This window comes from Prunus mume, linkage group LG1 (genome assembly GCF_029339155.1).
Source record: "Prunus mume cultivar Tortuosa linkage group LG1, ASM2933915v1, whole genome shotgun sequence".
In the NCBI taxonomy this organism is placed as follows: domain Eukaryota; kingdom Viridiplantae; phylum Streptophyta; class Magnoliopsida; order Rosales; family Rosaceae; genus Prunus; species Prunus mume.
Window position 1 is genome coordinate 10,183,825 of NC_142698.1, and position 7,792 is coordinate 10,191,616.

The 7,792-nt window shown below is 39.8% G+C and overlaps 1 pseudogene; it reads right to left on the reverse strand.

Annotated features, from left to right (window-relative positions):
- Positions 1-329: 329 nt before the first annotated feature.
- Positions 330-1,331, reverse strand: LOC148920985 (uncharacterized; annotated as a pseudogene).
- Positions 1,332-7,792: the final 6,461 nt, after the last annotated feature.

Consider the following 7,792-nt stretch of genomic DNA (forward strand, 5'->3'; position numbering starts at 1 on the left):
ATCCTCTCCAAATCATTAGGAAAGAGTCGCTCAAAGCATTTTTGCCTTTATAATGTAATTTCTTGATCTTGATGTGGAGCAACACAATTTGGAACAAGTCATTCGGTGGTATAATACCTAAAAGTGATTAAATAATATAGATTAAAACATTATAATGACTAAACAACTAAATGAATTTACTAAAAAGTTACCTCGGATTTAAAGAATGTGAAAGGCAATGGAGTGGAGTGTTACTTTTGGTCCATCTTTGCAATAAAACCTCATGCACTATGTTAAAAAAATTCCGAATGTTCATGAAGTTGCTTGCCTTCTTTTTTATAAATAGCCACCTACACATCTCTTATCATATAATCCCACAATTCATAAACCATGTGAAGACAAGACATATTTGTGTCACACTTTCTAAGCATGTCATAAATGGGAGATGTAAAACTAAGTATCTAATCAATTTTAGACCAAAGTACATCATCCAATATTTTCTTTTTGATAGATCTTGCTTTTTCAACATTATCTTCTTGATATACATCTCATTTCTCACTAACCATCATTCTTTGTAATTCAACATTTATTTCCCTATATCTCTTCCTTATCATAATTATGGAAGCAAAGCGGGTATCGGCAATTGAAAGAAACTTCAATTTTGAATGACGATTAAAAATGGCCAATCTCATTTGGTTGTTCATGCTGTAGTTTTTCATCGCCAACACTCATCGGCAACATCACTAATCCAAATGCATTAACCCCACACATCATTATTGGGACTTGCTTTCGGTGTGCAAATGTTCTTCAAAGCAACGTTTTGTGTGTGCACAACATATGGAGTCCAAAAAATGTGACTATATATTTGGCCTCAATAATTTGCCCCGCCACTTTGCAAGCACTTGCATTATGAGTGATTACTTGGACAACAATTTATAGACCAATTTTAGAAATGCACTCATCAAGCAAGTTAGCAATGAATGATGCATTTTTTGTGTCACCTTCACAATTGATAGCTTCAAAAACATAGGCCCATTATCACAAGTAAGCACCATATTGATAAGAGGTCTTCTTTGTGAATCTGACCATCCATCACTACACATGCTTACACCATTAACTTTCCATGCATTCTTTATCGGTTCTAATTTCATATCAAGGTGACTTTTCTCTTTTTGGAGAAGTGTAGTCCTCAATGCATTATAACCCATAGGGCGAAACTCATTCATGTCAAAATCCAAATCAAAAGCTCTAGCACTCGAAGAACCGGCTCTGCTTGATGTGGGCAAAGAAATGGTTCTTCTAGCTTGGGTAGTTTTTATTTTCAACTTCACCTCATCTACCAAACGTTTCATTTCCAATACATTACTTTGTGTAACTTTGTTGCAAGATCTAATCCCACCTCCTTTGATTTTCAACAAATGATATTTCACCCTAGAACATGACCATTGAAAAATGCTTTGACAATAATGATACTTGAAACTAATGTTTCCTCGGGCTTTCTTATTTGATTCAACCTTTGTAACATACTTCCATAAAGGAGCATTATCATAAATTGATTGAGTATGAGAAGAGTCCCCAATAGAGTTAGTATTAGAGTTACTCATCTTTCCCTTAAAAATATAAAGCATGGTACACATATTCATTATGAACCAAATTTCCAATTAATAAGCATACCCAAAGTTGTAAAGTCTAACTTGGGTTCACAAGAAAGAATTGTCACCACCAAGTCCAACTCTTCAATTGTTGGGGAGGGAGATAAGAAAAAAAAACAAAGAAAATAAATAAATGCATTTGTAAACAAAGAAAAAAAATTGCAAAGCGACTCACCTACTACACCAGGAGAGGGAGAGAAGAAGAAAATGGACTGTTGTTTGTGTGCACAAATGAGATGTGCGGCTGAACAGGTGAATTTACGTTTAGAAAAGTTTCGTTTTACACTTTTAACTCTTTTTTTAAAACATATTTCAAATCTATCCACCACAATTTCAAATATTATGTTTTGACCCTTATTTTTATTTTCAAATTTTCAAATTGGTCCCTACTGTGGATTGATTGTGTCCAATCCGTGTCTTGACAATGTCCAACACATGTCGGGGGCATGTCGGCATCTCTGACACTCCAACAATTTGGAGTGTCCGTGCAGCATAGTATATCACTTACCTATGATATGGATGGGATGGGATGGGATGAGATGCATGGTGTAAATGCATGCCAAGAATTGAGCATTCTACTAGCTAGGTTGGGTAGCAACTCAAGCCAAGAGCTTGCTTAATTAATTATACTGAACATGCCAAGAAACTAGTGTATGTCGGCCGGATGATATTACATGGGATGGAAGGCGTTGCTCGGCGCTTGAATTGAAAGAAGAAGAAAGCGAACATGGAGATTTTGATGGAGTTGGCTGGCTAGCTCCTCATGATAGTTGATCATCCTACGTATGTTAACTGCTTTCTCTCTCTCTCTCTCTCTCTCTCTCTCTCTCTCTCTCTCAAACTTGTACGCATGCAAATTGCAATGCCTCTCTAGGAAAGTGGGATGAGAGATTGTTGCAAAGGTCAGATTGTTTTGCTCATGAAGGATATGAAACTTAGAAAGGACCGGGAGGTAGTTGGATTGCATTGAGCTTGATGGAGAGTGATTCACGAGTGAGTTTGTAGTGGAGGGAATTATGGAAGACGAATCACATCCAACAAGTAAAGTAGTTGAGCTTAGAAGGCCATAGGCCACGTGTCGCTCAACAAAAACAATGTTCCTCAAGAAATCTATTGTAGTTTTACTCACTTCAACATAATTATGGGGATCCTTCCAAAACATAATATTACGGATGCCAAGGTACATGCCAATTGTAGATTTATGCTGAATTTGGAGGATATTACTAATGTTGTTTTTGACAACATTAGAAACGTTAGGAGAAATCGTCTAGCATTTTCCTTACATTTCTAGCAACTAAATGGGAAGCCTTTGGAGTAAATTTTGAATACTAAGTTGAGTCCGTTGGAGGTGAGGACTGTTTCAGGGTACAACCATTATAATTGTAGAAGATTTTTTTTACATGTAGCCTAACCCTCGACAATAAATAAGCATCATTCCGTTGTTATATTTTCATTGATCTTTCTAGCCATTGGCCCTTAACTCGCTTTTTTCATACCATTTGAGGATGATGAATTTACTTCTAAAGACTAAAACTATCATATCATAGTGCCTAATTTCAATCTTTCATTTTGAAGGATGTGTGGGCCTTCCATTATATTGGAGTAAGTCTAGTGTAACTGGAATGCCCAACCATGTCCTATCTTGCTTTCAAAGCCCCCCAAAGTGGCTAAGGAGTTGAATCTAAATTGTAGGAAATTTATGTTGGGTAGTGATAATATTTCCCGTGTTGCTGGAATGAGGTTTGCATCCCTAAAGAGGTGGGAGGTCTAGGTATTCGTTTGGTTACCTAGTATAATAAAGCAGTCTTAGCCAAACTATGGTGGAAATGCCTTACTGATAAGAATAGCTTGTGGTCCGCTATTGTGATCCAAAAATATCTCAGACATGATCCTTTCTTCAGTCTCAAAAAGAAAACAACTCACTCTATGGCCTAAAGTTAAATTATTTTCCTGGCTCTTAATGAGGAAAAGATTCCAAATTAGAAGTCGTATGCACAAATTTATGCCTCATATTCCTCAAGATTGTCATGTTTGTAATTCTAATCATGAGACCATTGATCATCTTTTCATCTCTTGTTCCTTTGCCAGCAATATTTGGAGTTGTGTGCCCGATGCCCTTTTGAAGCCTCCACCCAGGTCTGATCTGTTAGGAAAGAAATCCCTTAACTTCTGTAATTATGTATTTACTTATAGTGCACACCACGTTCTGTGGGTCATACCAGATTTCTAGCCTAGATTAGTTAGTTACTTAGAATAGCTCCTCGTGTATCTTTATATTCCTTGTATTGTCTTGTTTGATCATTCATTCAATAGAGAAAATATTCTCCATATTTCACTTTACATGGTATCAGAGCACCATCCTGGTGACTCTTGATTTATTTTCATGGGTGAGAAAGAAAGTTCCTCCGCCGACGAAACTTCGGTTATGGAGTCTTCCAGCCGTCTTTTTATTCATTCTTCTGATCACCCAAGCCTTCTGTTAGTTTCCAAGAAGCTTAATGGTGACAATTATGCAACCTGGCAGCGTTCCATGGTTATTGCCCTCACTGCCAAGAACAAGATTGGATTTGTTGACGGCTCCATCGAACGACCATCATCTACCAAGAAGTCCGATGATTACACTCTTTGGGACCGTTGTGACAAGATGGTTCTTTCTTGGCTATTAAATTCAGTTGACTCTGACTTGGCAGATAGCGTGGTTTACGCAGCAACCGCAAGAGAAATTTGGCAAGATTTTGAAGACAGATTTTCCCAAGGTAACGCTCCAAGAATTTTTCAGATCCAAAAGATGATTGTTTCTCACACTCAAGGAACCATGTCGGTATCCTTATATTACACCAAACTCAAGGCTTTATGGGACGAGCTTGCTTCTTATAATCTTTCTCCTACTTGTTCTTGCGGTGGTATGAAAACATACAATGAACAAAAGATCGAGATCACATCATGCAGTTTTTAATGGGTCTCAATGATTCTTATAACACAGTGCGTGGTCAAATTGTACTTATGAATCCTCTCCCAAGTGTCCGCAAAGCATATTCTTTGATTACTCAAGAAGAGAAACAAAGGGAAATTGGCTCATCCACAACTGAACACTTCTCCATTGCTGCAGCCGTCCGAAATACCAAAAGTAATAATTTTTCTCAAAATCGATCTCGTGGACACGACGCCAACGGCAATCCTCTCCATTGTAGTTACTGTGATCGCGACTACCATACTGTTAAACTTGTCACAAGTTGCACGGGTACCCACCCGGGCACAAACTTCATCGTAGTGACAGAAACGCTGCTTCTTCGATGGCGGTAACTTTGGCAGCAACCGTATCTCTGGGCGCAACTATGGTGGTAATTCTAGTACGCGACAAACACCAACAGCCCATCAAGTGGACGCCAATTCCTCTTCAGTGCAACAGGCCAGTCAGCTCCCTTCCACTAGTCCAAGCGGTCCAATGGCAATGGGTCACACCTTGCCACCAATCCAGTCGACCTCCAATTTGGAATCTGTTCTCTCTGGGCTCACTGGTGAACAGTGCAAACAACTTACAGCTGCTATGGTAAAATTTTCCACCCCTTCATCATCCAACAACTCCACTGCTTTTGCTAATGCGGCAGGTCTGTTTAATCCTTCTCTCCCTTCCATTAATTCCATTTTTTCTCATCCTTGGATTCTTGATAGTGGAGCTACGGATCACATTACATCTGACTCCTCTTGTTTTGTTGACAAGAATCCCTCACATGTACCCTCCGTTAATTTACCTACCGGCTCATCTGTACCCATTGATTCCACAGGCACAATTCTTTTTAATAAGGACATTACTCTCACAGATGTTCTTCATGTTCCATCTTTCAATTTGAATCTTCTGTCTGCCAGTAAAATTACTAAATCATTGCGTTGTTGCATCATCTTATTTCCTGATTTTTGTGTCTTGCAGGACTTGGCTACGGGGAAGATGATTGGTTGGGGTAAACAAAGTGGTGGTCTATACTACATGTCACCGCTCTCACCATCACCAATTTCTTGTCACATCCCACCGTCTTCTCATCTTTGGCATCAACGGCTTGGCCACCCATCACCTGCCCGTCTCCAACTCCTCCATAAATTGTTTCCTTTATTTCTGTTCCTTTTGACAATACTTGTGATGTCTGTCCTATGGCCAAACAAACTCGGATTCCTTTCCCTTCAAGTAATATTACTTCCAGGTTTCCTTTCAATTATTACATTGTGATATTTGGGGGCCGCACCGCATTAAATCTCATTGCGGCGCTCGTTTTTTTCTAACTATTGTGGATGATTTTAGTAGATGCACTTGGCTTTTTTTAATGAATCAAAAATCTGACACTCAATATCTTCTCAAAAATTTCATTGCTTTTGTTCAAACTCAATTTAATCTCTCCATTAAAACAATCCGTTCTGACAATGGTTCTGAATTTCTTTCCATGCAACCTTTATTTCTCTCCCATGGCATTGAGTTTCAACGCTCTTGCGTTTATACTCCACAACAAAACGGTGTGGTAGAACGCAAACACCGCCACATTTTAAATATCGCCCGTGCTCTTCGTTTTCAATCCAATATCCCATTACATTTTTGGGGTGAATGTGTTCTTACCGCTGTCTACATTATAAACCGTTTACCCACTCCTTTATTATCCAATAAAAGTCCTTTTGAACTTCTCTATAATCGTTTACCTACCCTAACTCACCTTCGTGTTTTTGGTTGTCTTAGCTATGCTACTGTTGTCCATCCATCTCATAAATTTGATTCTCGTACTCATCGTTGTGTCTTTATCGGGTATCCCACAGGTCAAAAAGGTTACAAACTTTATGATATGGATCACAAAAAATTTCTTGTTAGTCGGGATGTCCACTTCTTTGAATATATTTTTCCTTATCAAACTCATTCTCCTACTCCTTCCTCTGTCCTGCCACTACCCCAAACTAACTTTCCTCCTTCCTCTGGGCCTGCCGAGCCTCCACCAATGCCACATAACCCCCAAGCCTGCAACCAACCAGCACCCTCTGCACCTGTGGACCCACCATCTCCTACTTCTTTCGACTTTGCCTCTGTAGACCCCTCATCTTCCACTACCTCTGACCCAGCTCCCACCCCACTTGAACTAGGTTCCTCTCCCTAACTCGACACCACCACTGCTCCTCTTCGTATCTCTACTCGCACCAAACATGCACCTGCGTGGCATCATGACTACCATCTCTCTCATGCTATTGTTTCTCCCGGCCAATCTTCTGAACCGACGTCAATTCCTACAGGTACAAAATATCCTCTTTCTAACTTTCTTTCTTACTCTAATTTTTCCCCATCCCATCGTTCCTTTTTAGCTCACATTTCAGGTCACATTGAACCTGCCACCTATGATCAAGCTGTTTCGGATCCTCAGTGGTGTGCCGCCATGCAAGCTGAGTTGGATGCCCTTGCCCTCAACAATACTTGGTCCCTTGTGCCCCTTCCTACTGGTTACAAACCCATCGGTTGCAAATGGGTTTATCGTATTAAATATCACTCTGATGGCACCATTGAACGCTACAAAGCGCGTCTCGTTGCCAAAGGTTATACTCAAGTTGAAGGTGTGGATTATTTGGAAACCTTTTCTCCCACTGCCAAACTCACTACTCTCCGCTGCTTACTTGCCATTGCCGCTTCTCGTAATTGGTTTCTCCATCAATTGGATGTCCAAAACGCCTTCCTTCATGGCGATCTTGATGAAGAGGTTTATATGGTTCCTCCTCCCGGTCTTCGCCGACAGGGGGAGAACTTGGTATGTCGGCTCAACAAGTCACTATATGGCCTCAAACAAGCTTCTCACAATTGGTTTTCTAAATTTTCCACTGGTATTCAGAACGCAGGTTTTCAACAATCCAAGGCAGATTATTCACTTTTCACCAAAGTAAAAGGTACATCATTTGTTGGCGTATTGATTTATGTCGATGACATACTTGTTACAGGGAATGATGCACAAGAAATCCAACTTCTCAAAGATTCTCTCTTGCGTCAATTCCGAATCAAGGATCTTGGTAATCTGAAATACTTTTTGGGCATTGAAGTGTCACGTTCTCGAAAAGGCATCTTTATGTCTCAACGGAAATATGCCTTGGATATATTGCAAGACGCAGGCCTATTGGGAGCACGACCTGAAACCTTTCCTATGGAG